We start from the raw sequence: 27742 nt of genomic DNA, 5'->3' as shown, positions 1-27742 counted from the left end.
TACCAGATGCAGAGTTCAAAACACTGGTAATCAGGATGCTCACAGAAATGGTTGAGTATGGTTGCAAAATAGAGGAAAAAGTGAAGGATATGCAAAGTGAAATAACCAGGACTCAAATCCATTATTTGGAACAGAAGGAAGAAATAAACATTCAACCAGAACAGAATGAAGAAACGGGGAGGGTAAGAATAGTATAGAAAATGGAGAAGCCAAAGAACTTATATGTACGATCCATGGACATGAACAAAGGGTGAGGGGAGAATGCTGGTGGGAGGGGGGGGGTGCAGTGTGGAGGGGAATACAGGGGAGGAAAAAAATGGGACAACTGTAATAGCATAATCAATAAAATATACTTAAAAAAACATAAACAAAAACTTGCAGTAGAAGAATGAAAGGGCAGCCAAAAGAACACCTCTTGGAAGAAACTCTGCCAGATGGTGGTTTAAGTTTCTAATGCTTGTCCCCTCCCAGAAATATGAATTTGAACAGCTAACCACACATGAAAAATATCTTCACAAGACCTAAGGATTCCAAGTAAGATATTACAGCACCTGGGTGTGGCAGAAAAATAAAAAAAGATGCACTGAGGTGAGTATGAAAGAGAGTTTTACATCACCTCCTTCATCTCAGGAGCCCACGGCACAGAGAGACACACTCTCCATGGAGGGGCGAAAGTGAAGTGAGTGCTTAACTTTCCCATGGACCCCAGCACTGGCCTGCATCAAGCTGGCTCCCACAAACTCCCAGCCTGCCCCACAACTGCATGTCCTCTGTACCATGAATCTAGGCACAACCCACAGACTAAGATCCCAAGGCCTCCAGGCGCAAGCCCACCCATGGGACACGACAGATGGCCCACCCAGACTCTCTCTCCAAGGGCTGACAGGTGATGGGATTTTCTAAGTCAGTCTGTGAAGACCTGAAGAGGTGCCTACTCCTCCAGTGGCATACCGGGAGAGGCTAAAGGATCTGGCAGTGGGGCAAACAGAAGCCATTGTCCATTTTCTGAGTCCTCTCACCACAGACCCACAGAACCAGCAGGCTGGTGCCATATTTGAGACTCCATCAACCTGGCTAACACTTTTGACCCACATTGGAAATCCCCAGAGACTCTGCCCCACCCAACTTACAGGCCCACTCAAGGTGCTTTTCCATATGAATAACTGGTCTTGGCTCAGGCTTCAAAGCTTCCTAAATCTTATCACACAAGCAACAGCTGGCCTCAGTGAGCCCCAGGCAGGGCATTAGCAGCAGCCAGAGTAGTTTCACAGCTGTACTTCCTCTGGGAATCTCCAAGCCCAGCACAAACTGCAGATTGCTCTTGCAGGTGGCCCCAGGCAAAACACAGGTGGGAGTGGACCTTGGCTGGCACCACCCAGGAAACCCCAGAGCAGGCGCACCTAGTGAGTGGCTACAGACCTCGATAGGCCACCACCACCCTGCCCCTGCACTGCTGATCCTCCACAGAGGGCAACGATTGGTGGTCAGTGGTCACCGCCAGTCCTTGCAGCTGACTGACCTGATAAATCCCTCCGACTGATCTGCCAACAGCAATCAAGGCTCAACTACAGTAAGAGGGTGTACTCAGCCCACATGAAGGGCACACCTAGAGTATTCAGCTTGGATGATAGGGGAGGCTGTTCCATTGGACCTTATAGGACACCTACTACATTAGGGCATGTTACCAAGACAGGTAGTCATAGCATCTCTACTACACAGAAACAAACACAGGGAGCTGCCAAAACAAGGAGACAAAGAAACATGGCCCAAATGAAAGAACAGATCAAAACTCCAGTAAAAGAACTAAACAAAATGGAGATAAGCAATCTATCAGATCCAGAGACCAAAACACTGGTTATAAGGTTACTCAAGGTTGAGGACCTCAACAGTATAGAAAAAGATCCATTCAGAAATGAAGGATTCACTAATTAAATTAATAAAATATTTATGGGGAAACAACAGTATAGTGGATGAAGCTGAGAATGAAATCAATGATTTGAAACATAAGGAAGCAAAACAACACTAATCAAAACAACAAGAAGGAAAAAGAATTTTAAAAATGAGGATAGTGTAAGGAGCCTCTGGGACAACTTCAAGCATTCCGATATTCTCATCATAAGGGTACCGGAAGGAGATGAACAAGAAATTGGAAACCTATTTGAAAAAATAATGACAGAAAACTTCCCTAACTTGGTGAAGGAAACACACGCAAGCCCAGGAAGCACAGAGAGTCCCAAACAAGATGGATGCAAAAAGGCTCACTCCAAGACACATCATAATTAAAATGCCAAAGGTTAAAGATAAAGAGAGAATCTTAAAAGCAGCAAGAGAAAAGCAGTGAGTTACTTACAGGGGAGTTCCCATAAGACCTGATTTCTCAAAAGAAACTTTTCAGGCTAGAAGGTATTGGCAAGGAATATTCAAAGTCATGAAAAGCAGGGTCCTACAGCCAAGACTGCTCTACCCAGCAAAAATATCATTTAGAACCAAAGGGCAGATAAAGTGCTATCCAGACAAGGAAAAGCTAAAGAAGTTCATCATTACCAAACCATTACTATAAGAAATCTTAAAGGGACTTTTTTACAAAAAAGAAGAATATCAAATCTATCAAAATAAAATGGTAAAAAATACACATCTATCAACAATTGAATCTAAAAAACATACTAAGAAAACAGGAAGAACAGAGACAGAATCATGGATACAGAGAATATTTTGATGGTTGCCACATGGGAAGGGGGTAGAAGAGAATGGTGAAGAGGTGAGATTAAGAAGTACAAATAGGTAGTTACAGAATAGCCATGGGGATGTAAATTAAAGTACAGAGTAGGAAATGGAGTAGCCAAGAACTTATATGCATGACACATGGACACGAACAATTATGTGGGGATTGCCTGAGTATGTGGTGGGTGCTGTCTGGAGGAGGGAAGAGGGCGGAAACTGGGAGAATTCTAATAGCATAATCAATAATATACATACATATTTTTAAAAAGCAAATTAGACACAAGCCTTAAATTAATGTATTTCTTGTATTTAACCTTAATCATCTTGAAAACTATTTTTAAATATAAAACTCTAAACACTTTTGTGACTTATTCTTGCACAAATAAGCCACAATGTGATAGTTTGCTTAAAACTGTATTTTCTTCAGTTGGAGACAATGAGGAGAAGTGGATTAAATGAGATAATACTTGGTGCCACATCTGGCACAGGATGGGCGCTGAGTGTGTTGTCCTTACCACTGCGATTCTTGGCATTTGCTGAGTGAGTAACAGATAGGGCTGTTGTGGATTTGGAATCTGTGACCCAGCAGCCTCTTCACCTTTCCACCTCCAGCTCCTAGACAGTGCCTGCTATACCAGCACCTCCCCCTCACAGGACAACCACTCACCCCTACCTGGTGACTCACTTTGAATCTACCTTATGCAACTTGGGTACATCCAGAGGCTGTAAAGTACAGCATAGGGAATAGAGTCAATAACATTGTAACAACTATGCATGGTGCCAGGTGGGTACTAGACTTACTGGGGAGATCACGTCATAAGTTACATAAATGTTTAACCACTATGGTGTATGCCTGAAAGTGATATAATATTGAATGTCAACTGTAAATGCAAGATTTTAATAAAACAACTCCTAACTCTAGAAAATAAGAACTTACATAAATCAATTAATGTGATACACCACACTAACAGAAAGATAAAATATGTATGATAAAAATACCTTACATATTTTATACACCTTTTCATAATAAAAACTCTCAACAACCTTGGTATAGAAGCTGTGTACCTAAACAAAGTAATGGCCATATATGACTATCCCATAGCTAATATCATAAATGTAGAAAGATTTTCCTCTAAGTTCAAGAAGAGAAGATGCCCAATAATCTCATCATTTCTATGTAACATAGTACTAGAAGTCCTAACCAGAGCAATTAAGAAGGAAAAAGAAATAAGTGTTAACTAACCCTATTGTGATAATCATTTTACAATGAATTGAAATATATGTGTATCAAATTATCATTTTGTACACCTTAAACTTACAATGTTACATGTCATTATATCTCAACAAAGCTGTGGTGAAACTTGACTTGTGATAATCCTTAAATATTATAAAGTAGCCTGTCACAAAATGTGGGGGAAGGCAAAGAGAACAGTAAATGTTGTTGCATATGTTTATTTATTTATGTTTATTTGCATTCAAGAATGTCTGAAAGAAAAAGTATACCTAAGTAGAAAGTCTTATTTTTATGGGAGTGGATTTAGGGTTGTGTCCCTTATCTTTTCCTGGGTAACCAGAGAACAACATCTCATTCAACAGTAAGTATATATTTAACTAATGTTTCTGGGGGTTGGCTAGTGTAGGCTTAGCTTGGCTGAGTGGCTCCACTCTCCATGCCTCTTATCTTCCTCTTGTCTATATCCTAACCTAGTTCTGTTCTCGCAGTGATGGCAGGGGGGTAAGAGTGAAAGACAAATTGTACAAGTGCTTTTTTTATGGCTGTGGTTTCTCCACATCCATTACTCAAAGCAGGTCAAAGGGCCATGGCCAAAATCAAGGTGTGAAGATATACACACTGTCCATGGGGATTGTGAAGAGGACAAAGCAAATACTTCTAAACAGTAATGTAATTGTATATAAAGGTGACTTTTACTTTTTTCTATATACTTTTCTGTGATTCTTATTATTCATTTTAATAACCAGTGTATATGATTTTAGCATCAGAAAAAATAATAAAGCCACCATTTGGGTTTACAACAAAGGAGAAGAGACAATATCTATTATTTTCCTGTGTTCGCTCTGCCAAAGTGAGACCAGGAACAGATTGTAGTATTGACCAGTAACTGTTTTTTTAAGTGCATTTTATTGATTATGCTATTATAGTTTTCCCAATTTTCCCCCTTTATCTCCCCTCCACCCTGCACCCCAAACCCTCTAGCATTCCCGCCACTTAGTTCATGTCAATGGGATGTACATATAAGTTTCCTATACCATTCTTAACCTCTCCCCGTCTATTTTATCCCTACCAATTGTTCTTCTTATTCCCTGTATCTTCCCCCCATTCCTCCCCTCTACCTCCCCACTGAAAACCCTCCATGTGATATCCATTTCTCTGATTCTGTTCCTGTTCTAGTTGTTTGCTTCGTTTTTGTTGTTTTTCTTTATTTTAGGTTCAGTTGATAGTTGTTAGTTTGTTGTCATTTTTATGTTTGTAGTTTTTAATCTTCTTCTATTTCTTAGATAATTACCTTTAACATTTCATGTAATAATGGCTTGGTGATGATGACCAAGTCCTTTAACTTCACCTTATCTGGGAAGCACTTTATCTGCCCTTCCAATCTAAATGGAAGGGCAGCTTCCATTATAAATGGATAGCTTTGCTGGATAGAGTCATCTTGGATGTAGGTCCTTGCCTTTCATGACTTCAAATACTTCTTTCCAGCCCCTCCTTGCCTGCAAGGTTGCTTTTGAGAAATCAGCTGATAGTCTTATGGGCACTCCTTTGTAGGCAACTCTCTCCTTTCCTTTTGCTGCTTTTAAGATTCTCTCCTTATCTTTAATCTTGGGTAATGTAATTATGATGTGCCTTGTTGTGTTTCTCTTTGGTTGCAACTTCTTTGGGACTGTCTGGGCTTTCTGGACTTCCTGGAAGTCTGTTTCCTTCACCAGAATGGGGAAGTTTTCCTTCATTATTTGTTCACATAAGTTTTCAATTTCTTGCTGTTGCTCTTCTCCTTCTGGCACCCCGATAATTTGGATATTGGAATGTTTAAATTTGTTACAGAGGTTCCTAAGCCTCTCCTCATTTTCTTGAATTCTTGTTTCTTCATTCAGTTCCAGTTGGATGTTTATTTCTTCCTTTTGTTCCAAATCGTTGTTCTGAGTCCTGGTTTCCTTCCTGTCACTGTTGGTTCCCTGAATATTTTATTTCACTTTGGATGTGCTTCATTTGTTCCTTCATTTTGTGACCAAGCTCAATCAGTTCTGTGAACATCCTGTTTAGAACTCTCCATCAGATAGGTTGGCTATCTCCTCATCGCTTAGCTCTTTCTCTGGAGTTTTGCTCTGTTCTTTCATTTGGGCCATATTTCTTTGTCTCAGCACAACTGTTAAGTTGTAAGAGGGCAGGGTCTTAGGTATTCACCAGGGCAGGGCAACCCTCTTTGTTGCATTGTTGTGCTGTCTGTGGGGGAGGGGGCAGAGAGGGAACAATGCAGCTCGCTTGCTCAGCTCTAGCCCCAGTTTCCAATGAACTCTCAAGTGACACTGGGAGTTTCTCCCACCATGGCAACGCCCACCATAGTCCATAGTCAGCTCTGAGTCTCAGTTTCCCAGTCAGGCAGACCCACTTGAGAGGTCTATGCCTTGCAGTGGGTCCTCTCCATCTGCCCGTCTCCCTTGTCTCCCTTCTACCAGTCTGGTTGGTCTGGTCGACTGTTTCTTTAATTCCTTGGCTGTTGGAGTTCCATGGGGTTTGATTTTCTGGCACTTCTGGTGGTTTGTTGTTTTTTAGATTGGTTGTTATCCTCCTTTTGGGTGTGTAAGGAAGCGAAGGGTTTCTACCTATGCCTCCATCTTGGCCAGAACTTGACCACTAGATGTTAATATGAACATTAGAGTAAAGCTGAAGAAGAGCAGCAAAAGAATCATAGTACCGAAATATAATGTAAAAAATGTTCCTTTTATAGGTGAGATCATATCTGTGAAAATTTGCCTTTAAAAAGTTCCTGATCAATTTGAAGTCCACATGAAAAACAGATGTACACTGTTTAACTTAACTGACTGAGAATCAGAACTATATATGAACTGAAACCAGAAATATTATTAGGAGAGAATGCAAAAAGACAAAGTCAGAAATAAAAAGGAAAGATAAATTGAAATACATGACAGAAGAAGCACTAAGAATTGTTAAAAACAGGCGAGAGGCCAAAGTAAAGGTGACAAAAGCAGGGTTAGAATCCTGAATGAGGTTCTTCAACAACTGCAGAGAAGGAGAACTATTTTAATGGTCAATGTAAGGAGACAGAAGAGAACAACACAAAAGGAGGAACACAAGCTATCTAGAAGAAGATTCAAAAAATAAAGGAGAAGTCTATAGGGTTTACTATGTATACTATCTTGTCGTCTAGAAACAGTGACAGTTTTACTTCCTCCTTTCTAACTTGTATACATTTTATTTCTTTTTCTTGTCTGATCGGGGTGGCTAGGGCTTCCAATACTATGTTAAATAGAAGTGGTGAAACCACTGAGGAAAACAGTGTGGAATTTCCTCAGAAAACTAAAAATGGAAATACCTTTTGACCCAGCAATTCTTCTGCTGGGATTATACCCCAAGAATCCTGAAACACCAATTTAAAAGAACCTATGCACTCACAGTTCATAGCAGCACAATTTACAATAACCAAGTTCTGGAAGCAACCTACGTGCCCATCAGTAAATGAATGGATCAAAAAACTATGGTACATTTACATATAGCAGAAACAAAGAAGGAGCTCCTACCCTTCATGACAGCATAGATAGAACTGGAGAGAATTATACTAAGTGAAATAAGCCAGGCCGTGAAAGACAAATACCATATGATCTCACCTATAAGTGGAACCTAATCAACAAAACAAAAAAACAAAGAAAGAAACAAAATATAACCAGAGACGTGGAAATAAAGAACAAATTAACAGTAACCAGAGGGCAGAGGGGAGAGGGATAATGGGGGTGGGGAAATTGGAAGAGGTGAGGAACATATAAAAAGGACCGATGGAAAAAGCCAAAGGGGGGTAGAATCGGGAGTGGGAAGTGAGGATGGGTGGAGGGAGTGGTGGGGGAAAATGAAGACAACTGTACTTGAGCAACAATAAAAAAAAATGAAGGAGAAATTCAAACCTAGATGAGGAATGCTGAATGACCGAAAACAAAGCTCATTATCTCCTCCTATACAGGAGAAAACAAAGAGAAGGTGGAAACAGGATAGTGAATTATTATTTAAAAAAAGAGGAAAAAGGATGACAGATATCTTTGAAGAAGATTCCTATGAGGAGGAAACAGATTTTTTAAAATGTGAAGTGAAATCTTCCCTGAAAGTATAGGGAAGAAATGAATCACCAGGGGTAGGTGGGATACTGAGAGAATTATTTCAAGCCACAGAGACTAAATCCGTCAAGATCCTGACAAGAATAGGTCAATAACTATGAAAAACAAAACCATGGCCTACAAACTGGAAATGTTTAATATACAGTCCAATTTCCAAGAAAGGAGAGGCCAAGGAGTGCAGTTACTGTAGGACCATTGCTCTAACTTCTCACACAAGTAAGCAATGTTCAAGGTGGTGCGACAAAGGCTTCTGCCTGAGAGGGAGCAAGGAATGGCAGATGTTCAAGCCGGACTCAGAAAAGGAAGAGGTGCTCAAGAACTAATTACAAACACTTGTTGGACACTGGAGTGCTCCAAAGAATTTGAAAAAAATTGTCTATGTTTTATAGACTAGTAAAGCCTTTGTGTGGATCATGAACAGCTATGAGTTGGGTGTGCCTCAAAGAAATGGGTGTGCCTCTCCCCTTATGGAGGCTGTAGAGAGGAGGCAGACAGAATATGGAGAGACAGAATGGTTTCCTCTAGGCAAAGGCATCAGACAAAGTGTGTTTTTTCTCCCTGTTTATTTAATCTGAACCCAGAACTGATATACTTTATGAAAAACTGAGCTAGACTCAGAGGAAGGAGAAGTGAAAATTAGAAGAAATACCAGTTACTTAAGATATGAAGATGATGTACTTAACTGGCAGTGCTCTGAAATGACTTCTAATGAAAGTGAAGCAGAAAGTGTCAAAGCAGGACTACAGCTGAACACCAAGAAAACAAAACCATGACCACAGAAGAAGTACACAACTTCAACACAGACAACGAAGACATTTAAATTGCTCACGATTTTGCTTACCTTGGCTCAGTCACCCATTCAAATCGAGACAGCAGCCAAGAAATGTCAGCCTTTCCAGAGAAGGCTGAAACTCAAAAGGGCAGCAATGGGAGAATTAGGGAGAGATCACTAAGAGCAAAGATGTGTCACTAAAAACCAAAGTTAAGGTCACACACACCCTCACATTCCCAATTGCGATGTATGGATGTGGAAGTCAGACAGTGAAGAAAGTTGATGAGAACAAAATTGCTTCCTTTGAAATAATGTGTCAGAGGAGAGCTCTACCGCTACCCTGGATCACAGGAAAAACAAGCAAACGGGTCCTGGAGCAAGTTAAGCCTGAAATGTTGCTACAGGCCAAAATGACAAAACTGAAGCTGTCCTACCTCAGGCACATCATGAGAAGGCGGGCTCTTTGGAAAAGACAATAAAGCTGGGGGCGGGGGGAGGGAGAAAGATGTATCAGGAAAAGAGGATGAGCAAATATGGGGATGGATTGATTTCACAAAAGAAGCCAGAGGCACGAGTCTCCAGCAGCTGAGCAGGGCTGCTGAGGACAGGATGCAGTGAACATCACTCATTCACAGGGTCACAGGAGTCTTAGCTGACTCAACAGCACATAACACACACACATTATTGTTCTGTTTTTAAATGGTTAATCTTTCTAGAAACAAAGATTGCCATAACAAATTACCACAAACTGGGTCAAAAATATATTCTCTCACAGCTCTGCAGGCCAGAAGTCTGAAATCAAGTCATCAGAACTGGACTGTCTCCCAGGGCCATCATCCAAGCCACTATACTTATAATACACACAAAGGAGTGTATAAAATATGTATGAATTGTTTCAAGAAAAGAAAATGAACACTCACCACTTGGCCTAAGAAATAAAACATTATGAATACTGGAGAAGCCCACTTTGTCCATCCCTTTCTAAGCTTCTCCCCTGTTTATTCTCTCCCAGAAACAATTCCCCTTCTCCATTTTTTATTTATCAATCTCTCGCTTTTTTTCATAGTTTTACCAAATATAAATCATCCTTAAACAATACAGTGTTATATTACATTAGTTTTGCCTGTTTTAAGCTTTATAAAAATAGAATCACACCATATGTATTCTTCTGTGATTTGGGTTTTTTCCACTTAGTATTATGTTTCTGCAATTATCCATGTTGATGCACGTGGCTATAATTCACTTTAATTCATGGATGAATATGTCATGTGAATGAATCCAGTTTATGGAAACACTACAGTCTATTTACTCATTCTATTGTTGATGGACATTTGGGGTTGTTTCATGATATTTTTATGTCTCCTGGTGTAAACTTGCAAGAACATCTTTAAGGTATACACATTTAGAAGGGATATTGTTGAGTCAAATTAGCTCAGTAAAGACAAGCTTTTCCAACCATATCACACAATTTATAGTTTCTACTGTTGGTGTAAAGAGGTATGCATCCTCTCTATCAGTTGCTATTATCAGATACTTTTAGATGTTGCTGATTTGGTGGGTATCAGAATGGTGTCTCAATTTGATTATAATTTGCATTTCCCTGATTGCTAATGAAGTTAAATATTTTCACATGTTATTGGTCATTTATATTTTCTTTTCTGTGAAATGATAATTTGTGGTTTTTGCCCATTTTAACCCTGGCTTGTCTTTTTTGTTATTAATATTTTCCCCAAGGTCATGTTATTTTTTACTGTTGTTCAAGTACAGTTGTCTCCATTTTCCCCCACACACTCCTTCACACACACGCATTCCCACGACTCAACCTCAGTCCTATTCCCCTTTGTGTTTGCCCATATGTTAAACATTTTATTATTGATTTTGAAGAGTCTTATAATTAGATTTTTTAATACTTAACTTTACGCCATCCAGGGGCTGTTTCTCTCTCACACCCTGACTTCTTTCTACCCATCTCCTTGAGATCAACAGAAAAGACATAAAGACAGAGAGAGATAAAATGACATTGCTAATCCTCAAATTACAGGGAGTACATTTATATTTTTATAAGATTCCAAGGTCCAAACTCTCTGACTTTCCTTAAAACCAAGGCTGACTCAGAGTTGAAATATGGCACAGAAACTGCATTTATTTTAGTGTATGGTGTAAGTTGGTGATCGAGTTTCATTTTTTTTTTCATGTAGCTGTCCAAATCTTCCAACACCATTTGTCGAAGAGGCAATTTTTACTCCGTTTTATGCTTCTGCCCCCTTTGTCAAATATTAACTGACCATAGAGACTTGGGTTTATTTCTGGGCTCTCTGTTCTGTTCCATCAATTCATGTGTCTGTTCTTATGCCAGTACCAGGCTGTTTTGATTACACTAGCCTTGTAATACAGTTTGATATCAGGTATTGTGATCCCTCCTAGTTTGTTCTTCTTTCTCAAAATTGCTGCAGCTATTCAGGGTCTTTTATGGTTCCACATAAGTTTTTGAAATGTTTGTTCTATGTCTGTGAAATATGTCATTGGTACTTTAATAGGGGTTGCATTGAATCTATAAATTGCGTTGGGTATATATAAGTTGTGACAACATAAAAGTCCTAGAGGAAAACATAGGCAGGAAAATCTCAGATATTCTACACAGCAGTATTTTCACTGGTATGTCCCCTAGAGCAAGGGGCATAAAGGAAAAATAAATAAATAAATGGGACCTCATCAAAATAAAATGCTTCTACATGGCCAAAGAAAACAGCATTAAAATGAAAAGAGAACCAACTGTATGGAAAACGTATTTGCCAATGATACCTCAAACAAGGGTTTGATCTCCAAAATATATAAAGAACTCACACAAATCCACCACAGGAAGACAAACAACTGATTTAAAACATGGGCAAAGGACTTGAACAGACACTTCTCCAAGGAGGACATAAAGACGGTCTTCAGACATGAAAAAATGCTCAGCATCACTAGTCATCAGAGAAATGCAAATTAAAACCACAATGAGATACAACTTCACACCAGTCAGAATGGTCATCATAAACGAAGCAACAAAGAAGTGTTGGAGAGGATGTGGAGAAAAGGGAACCCTAGTGCATTCTTGGTGGAATTGCAGACTGGTGTAGCAACTGTGGAAAACAGTATGGAATTTCCTCAGAAAACTAAAAATGGAACTGCCTTTTGACCTGGCAATTCCACTGCTGGGATTTTATCCTAAGAACCCTGAAATACCAATACCTATAAGAACCTATGCACCCCAGTGTTCATAGCAGCACAATTTACAATATCCAAGTGCTGGAAGCAACCTAAGTGCCCATCAGTAAATGAATGGATCAAAAATCATGGTACAGTTACACAATGGAATACTACACAGCAGAGAGAAAGAAGCAGCTCCTACCCTTTTTGACGGCATGGTTGGAACTGGAGAGCATTATGCTAAGTGAAATAAGCCAGGAGGTATAGGACAAATACCATATGATCTCACCTTTAACAGGAACCTAATCAACAAAACAAGCATTCAAGCAAAATATAACCAAAGACACTGAAATTGAGAACAGGCTGACAGTGACCATAGGGGAGAGGGGTGAGGATTATAGGGGGAAAAGGTGATGGGTTTGCAGGAACAATTATAAAGGACACATGGACAATAACAAGGAGGGGGTAGAAACAGAGGAGGGAGGTGTGGAGTGCTGGGGTGGTAGAGAGGGATGGGGGGGAAAAGGCAGAAAACTGTAGTTGAACCACAATAAAAAATGTTAATTTTTTTTTAAACTAACACCTTGTCAGCTAAATTCCAACCTGAGGGTCATGCCAGGGTCAGTCTCCATGACTTATGTCTTTCTCTTGATTATGGTCATATTTTCTCTATCTTCATGTGCCTAGAAATTTTGGATTTTATCCTGAATAGTTAGAGTGATACCCTGTAGAGACACTGGATTCGGTTATATTCTTTTGAAGAATATTGATTTTTGTTTTGTTTTGTTTCAGGGAGTTCACTTGACTAAGATCAAATGCTCAACTCTGAAATCTTATTTCAGTTCTTTTGGTCTTATTTGGCACCGTGGAGGTTTCTAGCATATTGGTAGTTCAGTTATCAGTAGAAAGGACACATGGACAAAGCCAAAGGGGGTAGGATTGAGGGTGGGATGTGGGGATGGATGGGGTAAGAGGAATGGTGGGGGGAAATGGAGGAAACTGTCCTTGAACAACAATCAATCAATCAATCAATCAATCAATGAAAAGAAAAAGAAATTTGGACAGAGTTTATACATAGAATTTAGGGGTCCCAACACCCACCCCCAGCTCTCTCAATTTTGAGATTCTACCACCACTATCACCAGGCGCTATAATTGTCCTGGTCTCTGTCCTCTGATTCTTCAAGTCAGAAAACCACAAAGTTTTTACTTGGGTTTTAGCCATACCCAAGGCACTGTCCAGGGCCTCCCTTTAGGCCCAAAGCTATAATAAGCAGGAAATTCCCTTCTTCCAACCCCTTTTAGTATCTGACCGATTTTGTTCATCCAACAGTAATTCCAGGGTATTGGTTTTTTAAAGATATTTTAGTCTCAGTTTATGGCTGTTATTTTCAGGATACTTGATCAATCGGAGTTACTCAGTCTCTACCAGAATCAGAAGCTCCTCAGACAACTGCCAGAATATGACTCCTCTACCCTCATACAAAAATCCTTTCTCCTTTGAGTCTGTATCCTTCATCCCTGTTATCTACCAAACTTGTCCCCTCCACCCCCAAGTCCTGCCATTTTCATGGGTAAGAAGCACTTCAGTGGTCATGGACATGAGTTGTCCAGACAAGTCGAAAGTACCTTGACTTTCTTGTTTTCTTTGGCCCTCTCCTTCACGCCATTTTAGCCAAGACTCCAACAGTCTCACTGTAATCCTGATCACCCTGCAATCTGAAAGACAAACATTTTACTCTGACCACAATTCTTCAATCCCTTGTTCTCCCAGCTCCCTCACCACCTCATTGCCACTGGCCTGGACAGCAGCACTGGTTAAGCAGGTCATCAGTTAATGTTCCAAGAAATGAAGAAATGATAGAAGGTCAAGTTTGCCTCCAGTTAACTCCAGTTAAGAGAATGTTAATGAAAGCATTTTGGAATCTTTTGTATCAGGCTTATAGGGAAGGTTTTCAAGAACAACAAAATGTCAGGGACAGTTTCCTTATATTTCATAAAGAGAAAAGGCAGGGCTTGGCAGTCCACAGTGTGGGTGAAATTGACAGTCACACAAGGACGTGTCAGGCTCTACCCTTGGCTGTACAACCCAAAGCAACTTATTTCCCACTCTTTGGGAGTTACTTAACTCAACTGCTAAATGGGAATGATAAAACCAACCTCACAGACTTGTAGTGAAGAGTTTAACAGGACTGTGCTCGGAAAAACTTCACACAGTTAGGTAACATGCCCAATGAATGACATCACTAGCAGTATTATTTACATTTAAAACAGGAAAGTTTACTAAAGATCCTGATTTGGAGATGTTTTGGAAAGAGTTAAAGAGGGTAGTTTCATAACACTGTGAATGTTCTAAAGGTAACTGAACTGTTTTGCTTTAAAATGCTTAATTTTATGTTATGTGAATTTGCCATAAAAAAAGATTCTCATTTGGAACAGGGTCATAAATTTCAGGCACACTTCTGAGCATGAGCCAAGTTTTTCCTGAGACTTTTGAGTCAGGCTGGAGAGTAGAGGATGGAACATTGATTGATGAGGTTGGTGGAGGGGGCAGGATGTAGCTGTCAAATATGTTTGTTCTGTTTCCTCCATCTCACATGTCCAAGACTTGGCTTGTGGGCCTCTGCCTGAACTTTCCTCCTCTGTTCCCCTACTTGGTGAACTCATCCCACAAGATCCAGTTCAAATAACACCTCTTGTAAAAAGTCTTCCCAGTCCTCAACCTAAAGTAGTATATTGTCACTAATAATTACTAATTAATACTAATAATGAATTTAATTCGGACTTTAATTTATTCGGGTCTGCTCTTCCACTAAGAAATCCCTAAGAACAAGAACTGTGCCTAGTTCACCATGTCCAAAGCTGAACTCATTATCTGCCTCAAACCCGCTCCTGATCTGTGTCTCCAAAACAGTAAATGACACTTCCATCTATCCTGCCCACTGGACTCCTCCCTCTCCCCCTTACCTCCATACAACCAAGTAAGAATTCCTTCTTCCTTCTACATCATTCTCCAATTCACTTTGGCCTCCCCTTGCTCATGGCCTCATCTCCTCTCTTACCTATAGCCGCCACTTCCAAATCTCTCAGCTTATGGCCTCATCTTCCCCAGAAATATTTCTTCCTGTGCTTAAAACCCTTCTGTGGCTTCCTACTGCTTCCAGACAGAATACCAACTCCCCACCAAGCTGCATAAGGCTCCATATGGTCTGACTTCTGCTGATGGCTCCAGTTTCAAGGGTCAACAGGGCCCCAGACCTCTACTCTAAGAGCGCTCACCATCCTCTTTGGGGCTCTTACCTATTTATACAAGTTTATTCCTCTGCCTGCAACTCTCCCTCACAATGCTCTCTATCCTTCCATTGAAAATCCTTGTTGGCCCTTTAGAGGCTTACCCTGAACCTGCAAGGTTGACCAGGTGCCATTTCTGGGTTTCACAGTTCCCTGTGTCCCCCTTCCTGGCCCTTACCCATTTGTTTGTGTCCCCCTCTTCTGCCATGACCCCTCTGCCAAGGTGCCCCACCCAAGCCCTGAGCCCTCTACCTGTGCCCTCCCCTCCCACCCTGAGTCTGCTGCCTATGCCCACTATCCTGCCCTGATCCTTTTGTCTGTGCACCCTTAACCCACGCTGACCTCTCTGCCTGGGCCTTCTCATCCCAGCACTATACATTCTAAGCTGTCATTGTCTTGTGACTGGTCTGTCTCCCCTCTGGAGTGAAAGCTGCATAAGGTCAGGGCCCAGGACTGTCTTGGTCACCCCTGTGTCCTCAGCATCACCCACCACAGGCTAGCAAAAGTAGAGGGTTCAGTGAAAACTGGTTGAATGACTGTTAAATTTGTTGAATGGCTTAGGAGTCTGGTGGAGGGGGGGTGATACCATGGGAGGGAGAATTTTCTGAGAGGGTACTTAAATTGATCCAATGGGAGTGACTTACTTTGGAATGCCGTTAACAAGTACCTGTTTTATGGAGGCTCCTCCTTCCTAGTGTTAGCCTTGAAAACTGGGGGAGGTAAATACTCTGAAACATAAGGAACTACTTGTTTTGGTTTTTTTAAAAGATTTTTCTTTTAATAGGCCACAAGATATCTTGATTGCATATTTTCCAAAGTTCTTTTCTAGCCACATCTCCCAACCCTTCCAAAAGATTTCATCAGTCTTTACAATGCAATAAAAGATGCAGGATTATAGTTCTGTCCACCTTCTCTTTTTGAAAGCAGTGTAATCCTAATGACTTTAATGGTCATATATTCTTATCTAATAAGGAAAAACATTTTCAAGTATCAGAAACCCGGTTTTGAAACATTTGCATTAATTTTAAACTGAAATCAGCATTTTGTGGGGTTTTAAAAAGGGAGCAGTTTGAACTCACAACTTGCTGACAAACACGTTTCTGCGGAGGGGAGGGGAGGAGATAGAGGGAGCGTGAAGGCTGCACTGCTCCATTGGCCCCAAAGCGCTAATTTCACAAAGGGATACATCAAAAGCAAACATGCAATGGTGGTTTTAAAACTTTTACTGCAATGTAACAAGGAAGTAAACAGTAATTAGACACCTACCAATTTTCCTCCCAAACAAACCAAAAAATGTAAACAGGAAAATAACTCTGCCTATACTTATAGAGCTTCTCAAATCATGTTAGAAATGTCTCACATTCAATGATCAAGAGACTTGAAAATAGCAGTAATTATTTTCATTTTAAGAAAAGGATCCCCCTTCTTCCCTCCCCCACCCCAAGTATTTAACATGAAAGAATGGGCTTTTTAAAAAATATATATTTATTGATTATGCTATTACAGTTGTCCCATTCCCCCACCCAACTCCACTCCATCCTGCCAACCCCCTCCCTCCCACATTTCCCCCCTATAGTTCATGTCCATGGGTCATGTATATAAGTTCTTTGGCTTCTACATTTCCTGTACTATTCTTACCCTCCCCCTGTCTATTTTCTACCTACCATTTATGCTACTTATTCTCTGTACCTTTCCCCCCTCTCCCCCTCCCACTCCCCTATTGACAACCCTCCATGTGATCTCCATTTCTGTGATTCTGTTTCTGTTCTAGTTGTTTGCTTAGTTTTCTTTTGTTTTGGTTTTAGGTGTGGTCATTAATAACTGTGAGTTTGCTGTCATTTTTACTGTTCCTATTTTTTATCTTCTTTTGCTTAGGTAACTCCCTTTAACATTTCATACAATAAGGGCTTGGTGATGATGAACTTCTTTAACTTGACCTTATCTGAGAAGCACTTTATCTTCCCTTCCATTCTAAATGATAGCTTTGCTGGATACAGTAATCTTGGATGTAGGTCCTTACATTTAATCTTGGGTAATGTAATTATGATGTGCCTTGGTGTGTTCCTCCTTGGGTCTAGCTTCTTTGGGACTCTCTGAGCTTCCTGGACTTCCTGGAAGTCTGTTTCCTTTGCCAGATTAGGGAAGTTCTCCTTCATTATTTGTTCAAATAAGTTTTCCATTTTTTGTTCTTCTTCTTCTCCTTCTGGCACCCCTATAATTCGGATGTTGGAACGTTTCAAGATGTCCTGGAGGTTCCTAAGCCTCTCCTCATCTTTCCGAATTCTTGTTTCTTCATTCTTTTCTGGTTGGATGTTTGTTTCTTCCTTCTGGTCCTCACCATTGATTTGAGTCCCAGTTTCCTTTGCATCACTATTGGTTCCCTGTACATTTTCCTTTGTTTCTCTTAGCATAGGCTTCATTTTTACATCTACTTTTCGAACAGATTCAACCAACTCTGTGAGCATATTGATAACCAGTGCTTTGAACTGTGCATCTGATAGGTTAGCTATCTCTTCCTCGCTTAGTTGTATTTTTTCTGGAGCTTTGAAGTGTTCTGTCATTTGGGCCATTTTTTTTTTGTCTTGGCGTGTCTGTTACTTAAAGGGGCGGAGCCTTAGGTGTTCCCTGGGGCTGGGTAACTCTGGTTGCTGTGCTGTGACACTGTATGTGGGGGAGGGGCAAAGAGGGAGCAATGCTGCCCGCCCCACTCTCCAGCGGATTTCAGCCACTCCCTCTGCTACCCACAATCAAGTTGGGCCTCTCTGGTGGGCTCCCGAGTGGGTGGGCTTGTGTACACTCTAGGCCCCTGTGGGTCTCTCCAACGACCTCTCCTGTGAGGCTGGGAGTTTCTCCTGCTGCCGCCCCTACCCCCATGGGCGCTTTCAATCAGAGGTTGAGGCTTTATTTCCCCGTGTTGGAGCCCTGGGTTACGCAGTCTGCTTTGCTCCCCGCTGTTCGTCCCAGTTTATCTGTGCGCGAATGTGGGGCCGCAGGGTCTGCTAGTGGTCAGACTGCCTGCCCCGTTTGTGCCACACTCTGCCAGTCTCGGTCCTGCCACTGCCACGAGAGTCCTATCCGCCCCGGTGCCCGTCTCCGCCCCTCCTACCGGTCTGGATGGATGCTTCCCCTTTATCTACATGGTGTCGGAAGTCCTTGCCGTTCGATTTTCTGTCAGGTCTGGTTTTGGGAGGAGATGCAGTGTGTTACCTACGCCGCCATCTTGGTTCTCCCAAGATTGAGATTTTTAACTGCAGCCATTGAAAAATTTACTTTGCTGCAGAGTTGTGTTTTCCCACATTCCATTTTTTTTAAAGATTTCATTTATTTATTGTTAGAGAGAGAGGAAGGGAGGGAGAAAGAGAAGGAGTGAAAAAGATCAATGTGTAGTTGACTGTCCCACATGCCCCATGGGGACCTGGCCTGAGAATCCAACCAGCGACCTTTTGGTTCACAGGGCAGCACTCAATCCACTGAGCCACACCAGGCAGCGTGCATTTGGCTAAATTATACTATGATGAATGTATTCCCTTATTGAGTAATAATTCCCTTATTTGAGAAAAGAGAGAAGGAACAACTTTGAAAGGGTAAAAGTGCTCTTTCCCTATGGGTGGTGTAGGGCAGTGGGTGACGACACAGAGAATGAGACTTAATTCCATTTTACAGGATAGGAGCTCCTGTCACTTTCCCGCTTTCTGGCACAGTCGGCAACACACTTGCACCTGATGGAAAACAAAGCACTTGTTGGCCAGATTCATGGGGCTTTTTTATCTTTTTTCTTTTGCACTGGAAGCAGTAGTAGTGCCAGGATTGACCTTCATGGGCCACCACACTGGAGCCTTTACCAAACCCAGTGATGGGGTTCTTGCATCCAGCACACTTCTTGGAAACAAGGTCCATGTAGACATCCACACAGTAATACTGGTCCTCCGCAGTGGTGAAACACTGCCCAGCCAGCTTCTTAGAGCAGGTAACACACACAAAGCACTCGGCATGCCAGCGTTCACCCTCGTAAGTGACTCTTCCAGGTGTGATGGCCATGTTGTGTTTCACGCAATGCTTGGCAAATTTGGCCTCATGGCAAGTCATGCAATAGAAGTCCCCCCTTTAGGGAAGAAGCTCCCAGTCCCAACGACTGGCTTGCACTTGCTGCTGGTGAAGTAGTCTTTGTGCCAGATGGTCCCCTTAGACCCTGCCTCTAATCTGCTGCTACAAGGGGCTTGAAGCAGCCCTTGGACTTGGGGGAGTCCTCTTGCATGGTGCACTTGTTGCACAGGCTTTTGTTGTCCTTGGACACAAAGGTCACTTTGGCCAAGGGGTGCAGGCCCCTGTCACAGTGGTAGCAGGTGTCATGCCACTAGCGGTTGTAATAATGCATCTCCTCGGAGTGGGCACCAGTGGGCTTGCCATGTTCCATGCAGGTGCTGGCACAGAATGTGTCCGAGCACTTCAGCAACAGTGGTGGCCACCCTTCTGCAAGCACTTCTTCCCCTGCTGGGGGTCCATGTGGTGGTGGCAGTCAAGCTTCTCAGCCATGGTGCTCACCCAGCCCCAGGAGGGATCTCACACTACATGTGTGCACAGTGGGATGTATTGGGCAAAGGTTGGATATAGTTGTCAGGAACTTTCAGTGTGCCACCTGGGGATGCTGGCAGTGCAGCTGTCCTGGCAGGGGGCCTCCATCTGCACCGAGACTGCCTGGGGCCAGCGGCAGCGGTAGTGTTGGCAGCAGACTCTGACCACTTTACTTCTGGCACTGCAATATGTTCCTGTATCACCTTCCATTTTTCCTGCCCCAGTCTGGAATCAAGCACTTCTCCAAGGAGTCCTGTCTCCTCTAAGCTACTGGCAGGTGAGGGAGAGGATTTTGGGTGGATCGAAATGAGAGCTCCTGTCTACCAAGGGCCTCTCCAACTCTGAGAGTCCCTTGTTAACCCATGAAAGGTTTAGAAGGGGTTAGAATCATTGCATTCTAGAACCTGAGAATCCCAGACCCACCTTATTAAGACTGATATACCTGGATTCCTGCAGAAGAAAGAACAAAGAAATTACCCCACCTCCTCCAAATCCTTTCCTGAGTCCACTTTCTACCTGTCCTCATGCTGGGATGAACGGTGGTCCTCTCTCCTCCTCCATTTCTGGGCACAAGGAGCTCCATGCAGAAGAGAACACTCATATTGCCCCGAGCCTTCTCCATTACAACCCTGGGGACTCAGAGACACTTGGGCTGACATGCAAACAGTTCATGGCATTGGGAAAGTGGCTTCTTTATCAATAACAGACCTGGAGAGTTGACCTGGGGCTGGAAGCAGAGATAGGGGAACTGAAGGCAGACTTAAGATGCTGGAGATTTTGGTGGAGCAGGAGAGGAGCCTCCTCCCATGGGCACATCAGCGTGGGTGAGAAGACACCACTGAGCAGGTCCCCTAGTTTCAGCAATGCTGGACTGGAAAAGAATAGACAAAGGAGAAACGGGGGAGGGCACACTTATAAGAAAGTCATAGGCAAAATGGAACAGTTCCAGATGTTGCACCTCAGTGGCACAGCTTTCAGTAAGAGAGTGTTATTATTATTATTACTGTTATTACTATTATTATTAATCCTCACCCAAGGGTATGTGTATTGGTGAGAGAGAGAGAGAGAGAGAAACATTAATTGGTTGTCTCCCACAGGTCCATATGTGCCTGGGGCTGAAAGTCACAACCTAGCTAGGTGCACTGAGTGGGAGTCAACTTGAAGCCTTTTGGTGTATAGGACTTCACTCTACTCAGTCCAGCCACCCAGCCAGGGCTGTCAGGGAGTATTACTGAAGGACTATGAGTAAAGGCAGCTTGCATAGCAGGAAGCACCAGAGACCCTGGGTATAAGCACAGAAGCTTTGCAGAACTGCCTGGGGGTGGGGGCAGTGAAGAGAGAAGCACAGCTGGAAGACATCAGGAAGGGAGACATCACACATGGGCAGCAAACTCAAGCTCCTGGAAGTGGAAGGTTCCAGAGGTGGGAGTGAAAGACAGATGGAGAAGGGGGCCCCAGGAACCAGAGGAGAGACAACAGCCATGGTCAGGAGGACCGGCCAAGGCCATGGCTATTGTCTGCTGGAGCTGACAGTGCTGCCTACTTTAGATGGGGCACTGCTCTGAGCTCCAGTCCCCTCCCAGCCCAAATCACTTGCTGCTGACCTACCTGTCAGGTCCCCAGGAGAATTGAAGTGTGGGGCTTGGGTATCACAGGGCTTTGAATGCTAGTCTGTGGGGCCTAGATCTGTTTCCTAGGTCCCTGAACAAGGTTGCTGAGCAGTGGATCTCATTGCTCAGTGTTCAACTCTCCAGTGACTAGTAGAGATGAGCTGAGGAAGCTCCTGGCTGAGATTGAGGCAGAAACCCTCAGGTTGTCTGTGATCAGAGGACTGGAGAGCCGAGTTTATTGGGAAGCAAGTGAGAGGTGCAACAGGGGAGGGGCAGCTCCTCTGTCTGAACTGGGCTCCGTGATCACAACCCTGTCACTTTCCTCCTGAACCACTGCATCACTGCATCACTGCTTCACTGCACACCTCCTCTTCCTGCCTCTAGTTTTCACCTCCTCAATGAAGCCAGAGGAGGCTTTCCTAATATGACTGTGTCTTTAATGCATTCACTAATGAAGTGAACTGATACTGATCGAGGACCAACTATCTACAGCACTGGCCATACAGCAAACAATGAAACAGAAAAATACGCCCTGCTTTCACAGAGCCGACATTCTAGTTGGGCTATGCCCTGTGTAGGTGAGAATATTTTCTGGGTCAGTGCCCAAGTGGAATTGCTGGGTCACAGTGTGTGTGCAACTTCGACTCAGCTAGGTATTGCAAAGTGCTCTGCGACGTGGCTGAAGTACTTTACACTCCCACCAACCGTGTACAAAGATCCTCTGTTGTCCTTCAATACTTGATCCTATCAATTATAAAATTTTGCCAGTCTGATGAGTGGGAAATTGTTATCTCATTTTTATTTACTTTTCTCCAAATGGCTGTTGTGTTGAACATTTCCTGTGTGTAGTCCATTTAAGTTCCTCCTCTGTGAGCTGCCTCTTAATATATTTGTTTTTATTCTACTTGTTTAGAGAAGTTTATTATTTAGTCTAATCGTTTTTTGGAAGGGCTCAGCCCCTTTTACAATCTTACCTGACTGGCTCAGGACCTCCAGAGATGACCTCACTTAGGAGTGACTGTATCAACTGATTTGGGTCTCTAAGTACATCTGCAAAATCCCTTAGTCAGGCAATGCCACACAGTCAAGGGAGTGTATTCCATCATATTTTCACATCCCACCCTTACTCAGGGAAATGGGATTATACAAGGGCCTGGTCATGGGGGATCATTTTTAGAATTCTGACTACCATAAATATTGCAAAAAGGTAAACAGTTTTATTTCTTCCCAAAGGAGCGGTTTTTGTTTACATAGATTGTACTTTTTTCCTGCTGTTGTCTTATGCTTCCATCATTTACGCTATAACATTTATTAATTTTACTTTTAACATTTTTAAAGATGTTATTTACTTTATTATTAGAGAGGGCGAGGGAGGGAGAAAGAGAGGGAGAGAGACATCAATGTATGGTTGCTTATCACACAAAGTCTCTTTAACATTTCATATAAAAAGAGCTTGGTGATGATGAACTGCTTTGACTTGACCTCATCTGGGACACACTTTATCTGCCCTTCCATTCTGAATGATAGCTTTGCTGGGTAGAGTCATCTTGGATGGAGGTCCTTGCCTTTCATGACTTTGAATATTTCTTTGCAGCCACTTCTGGCCTGTAAGGTTTCTTTTGAGAAATCAGCTCATACTGTATGGGAACTCCTTTTTAGGTCAATCTCTCCTTTTCCCTTGCAGCTTTTAAGATTCTCTCCTTATCTTTCATCTTGGCTAATGTAGTTATGATGTGCCTTGTTGTGTTCTTCCTTGGATCCAACTTCTTTGGGACTCTCTGAACTTCCTGGGCTTCCTGGAAGTCTATTTCCTTTTCCAGATTGGGGAAGTTCTCCTTCATTAGTTGTTGAAATAAGTTTTCCATTTCTTGCTCTTCCTCTTCTCCTTCTGGCACCCCTATGATTCACATGTTGGAAAATTTAAAGTTGTTCCTGAGGTTCCTAAGCGTCTACTCATTTCTGTATTCTTGTTTCTTCATTCTGTTCCGGTTGGAAGTTTATTTCTTCCTTATGTTCCAAATCGTTGATTTGAGTCTCCTGGTTTCCTTCCCCTCACTGTCGGTTCCCTGTATATTTTTCTTTATTTTATTTTGCATAGCCTTCACTTTTTCTCCTTTTGCGACCATAGTCAACCACTTCTGTGAGCATCCTGATTACCAGTATTTTGGACTGTGCATCTGATAGGATGGCTATCCCTCCATCACTTAGTTCTATTTTTGGTGCTTTCATCTGTTCTTTCATTTGGAGCATATTCCTTTGTTGGGCGTGCCTGTTACAGGGTGGAGCCTCAGGTGCTCACCAGGGTGGGGCAACCCAGGTCACTGTATGTGGTGTTGTATGTGGGGGAGGGATCCGAAAGGGATTAATGCTGCTAGCTCGTCTCTCAGTGGGCTTTCAGTCACTTCCCTCACTACCCTCAAGCAAATTGGTCCCATCTGGTGCTGATTCCCAGGTGGGTGTGTTTGTGTATGTTCTAGGACCCTGTGGGTCTCTGGAAGGAACTCTCCTATAAAGCAGAAAGGTCCTCTTGCCACCACAATTGTCACAGGGTTTTTGCAGCAAGAGGTTTTGAGGCTCTATTGCACTGTGCTGGAACCCTGGGTTGTGCAGTCTGTCTCACCCCTAGTTGTTCCTCTCGGTTTATATGGACACAAATGTGGGACTGCCCAGTCTGCCAGCTGCTGCCTCACCTGCCTGCTCTTGGAGCCGCCGCCTGGCCGTGTATCCTCTATGCCCCACCTACACGACACTTCCCCTCCTGCCAGGAAAAATGAATGTTTCTTCTTTCACTCCTAGGTATCCAACTTCCATACCACTAGATTTTTCTGGCAGTTCTGGATATTTTTTGTTTTTAAATTTGTTGTTGTCCTTCTTCTGGTTGTGCAAGGAGGGAAAGTATATCTACCTACACCTCCATCTTGGCTGAGATCTCCCAAGTAAATATTTTAAATTTCCAGTATGGTATTTCCTTGATCCATCCATTATACAGCAGTATGTTTCAAATTTTCTAAGCATTTTGGTGTTTGTTGTTCTCTTCTTTGTTATTTCCGTTCTTTTCGATCCTCACCTGAGGATATGTTCACTGATTTTAGAGGGACTGGGTGGGAGGGAGGGAGACGGAGTGGGGGGTGGGAGGGTAGAGAAAGAGAGAGAGAGAGAGAGAGAGAGAGAGAGAGAGAATGAATCAAATATTGATGTGAGAGAGAAACATTGGTCGGTTGCCTCCCCTATTCACCCTGACCCAGGGATTGAACCCACAACCCAGTTATGTGCCCTGACCAGGAATTGAACCCTCAGCCGTTGGTGTACAAGATGATGCTCTAGCCAACTGCGCCACCTGGCCAAGCCTTTTTTGTTACTTTTTTTCCTATTTAGCATTGTATCTGAGGCACTCTGAGAATAAAGAAAGAACATGGAGATCAGACCCACATTCAATTTTAAGGAGTCTTGCCATAAGGAGAGCACACAGATTTTAGCCAATCTTGAAAGCATCAAATGCTTTATTTTTATAATACACAAAATATACTGTGTCATCTTTCTATCAAAAGGAGAGTCTGAATATCTGCAAAGTCTTTCCTATCTGCTGTCTCCAACATGTGTTCTTCTGGTGTTTCTCCCAATTCCAACCTAGAGCTCTATGGACAAAACAAACAATACAGCTGTCTGGGCTAAGGAGCCTCAGAGGCAGTATGTTGTTGGCCCTGAGAATCAAGTCAAACAGCCTAGGGTTCAGCCAACATAATGCTGCCAAAAATAGGAAGGCTGTAGTACTTACTGCAAGGAAACAGTCCTCTTTAAGCTACAATTTTGTAACTACATAGAAAGTCACTGTTCTTCAGACAGTAAATTCATATTATACTACTAAGCATTGTTAAGGTGATTTTTACCTCTTTGTGAAGAGGAAGCCAGAATAATAAATAGGACTTTTAGGAATTAGAAAGGAGGTTCACTTAAAGTTAATAAAAATGAATCAGTGACCCAACTATATGTACCCTCCAAATAATTATTTCTGCTCAGGCTGCCAGGATAAATAAATTAATTAAAAAATTAGAAGCTTCTATACAGGAAGATATATTTTTACAACTACAGACATAAAAAATAAAGAAAAGAAAAAGAGCTTAAAACATGTAATATTTTGCCCTGGCTGGTGTGGCTAAGTGGATTGAGTGCTGGCCTGTGAACTGAAAGGCCTCTGGTTCGATTCCCAGTCAGGGCACATGCCTGGGTTGCGGGCCAGGTCCCCAGCTGGGCGTGTAAGAGAGGCAAAGGATTCATTGATGTCTCTTGAACATTGATGTTTCTCCCCCTTTTTTCTCCCTCCCCCCAAAAATAAATATATAAAATCTTTTAAAAAATTAACATGTAATTTTTCTTAGAAGAGCCTTCCTTGAAATTGTTTTCTACAGTTATTATATAAGCAAAGTAAAAATTGCAGGGAAAAACAACCTGAAAATTGATGCAAAATCAGGTTAATAGCTTTAATAATTCCACTATTTCTAAATCCTTCCACAAAAGGACACTGCAGTTTTTCAGTTTACTGCAAACATAGCTTTAAAAGAAGTCAGCCCTAATGTTGAAGCTATAATACAAACGTTTAATTGTTAGCACTATACTATGACGCACAATGCAGAACAGCTGATTTAAATGAAAGCCATGTTTTGCTCAGGAATACTGTTGTACACATACTACATAGGTGGTTTTACAGCAGATCTAGGTGGTCACACTTCAGATGGCAAACACTGAGTTGTGAGCTTGATATTGTCCAGCTAGCTGTTTCTTGTCGCCCTGGAGAGTCTGGTGGCATGTCATGTTGAGAGGCCACTTTGTCACCACCACTGCTCTTCTCACAGGTGACTCCACTGTGGTAGGACGTTCATATCCTTCAGATGCCAGGCCTAGCAAAAAGCTTCCCACAGTCCACTGGATATCACACTGTTCTGTTTGACAAATTCTGCTGCCTCTTCAACTATGTTATTGAGTTCAGATCTTGCCTTATTTCTGTTTCTTTAATTATATTTCATTGTTTCTGCTATTTCAGTTGTTCCAATTTTTCCTCTTTGCTCTCCTCTACCCACCACCCTCCACTCCCTCAGGCTACCCCACACTGTTGTCAACATCCATGAGTCATGCATCTGTGTTCTTTGGCTACTGTATTCCCTATGCTGTACTCTATGTTCCCATGTCTATTTTGTAACTACTCATTTGTATTTTTGCCCATCCCTCTAACTCCCTCCCATCTGGAAATCATCAAATGTTTTCTGTATCTGTCATTATGTTTTACTTGATTATTTTGCTTTTTAGATTCAATTGTTGATAGATATGTATTTTTTGCCATTTTATTTTCATACTTTTATTCTCTTCTTCTTTGTTTTTACTGCTTGTTTACTAGTTTATTTTTTACTATATTTTACTGATTATGCCATTACGTTTGCCCCATTTTTCTCCCCTTTGTGTCCTCTGCCCAGTTTCCCCATTCCCTCCAGCATTCTCCCCCCATCCCCCCTTTAGTTCCTGTGCATGGGTCGTACATATTAAGCTCCTTGGCTTCTCCATTTCTATACTATTCTTAACCTGTCTATTTTGTACCTACCAATTATGCTTCTTATTCCTTCTAGCTTTTCCCTCATTCTTCTCCTTCCCTCTCCCCACTGATAACCTTCCACGTGACCTCCAATTGCATGATTCTGTTCCTCTTCTAGTTGTTTGCTTAGTTCATTTTTGTTTGGGTTTTTTTTTGTGTGTGTAGGTTCAGTGGTTGGTAGTTGTGAGTTTCTTATTTATTTATTGTTCATAGTTTTGATCTTCTTTTTCTTAGGTAAGTCCCTTTATTCATTTCATATTATAAGGCCTTGGCTATGATGAACTCCTTTAGCTTTTCTTACCTGGGAAGCACTTTATCTGCCCTTCCATTCTAAATGACAGCTTTGCTGGATAGAGTAATCTTGGATGGAGGTCCTTGCCTTTCATGACTTTGAATATTTCTTTGCAGCCCCTTCTTGCCTGCAAGGTTTCTTTTGAAAAATCAGCTGACAGTCTTATGGGAACTCCTTTGTAGGTAACTGTCTGCTTTTCTCTTGCTGCTTTTAAGATTCTGTCTTTATTTTTAATATTTGCCATTTTAATTATGATATGCCTTTGTGGGACCCTCTTTGAGTCCAACTGCTTTGGGACTCTCTGAGCTAGACTTGAATGACTCCTTCTCCAGACTGGGGACGTTTTCTTTCATT

General features: G+C 42.1%; 1 pseudogene; it reads right to left on the bottom strand.

Annotated features, from left to right (window-relative positions):
- Positions 1–18715: 18715 nt before the first annotated feature.
- Positions 18716–19866, bottom strand: LOC128779695 (four and a half LIM domains protein 1 pseudogene; annotated as a pseudogene).
- Between the last annotated feature and the right edge of the window lie 7876 nt (positions 19867–27742).

Source organism: Desmodus rotundus, chromosome 12 (assembly GCF_022682495.2).
Source record: "Desmodus rotundus isolate HL8 chromosome 12, HLdesRot8A.1, whole genome shotgun sequence".
NCBI lineage: Eukaryota > Metazoa > Chordata > Mammalia > Chiroptera > Phyllostomidae > Desmodus > Desmodus rotundus.
The sequence above is the reverse complement of the archived record's forward strand: the minus strand, read 5'-3'. Positions and strand labels throughout refer to the sequence as shown.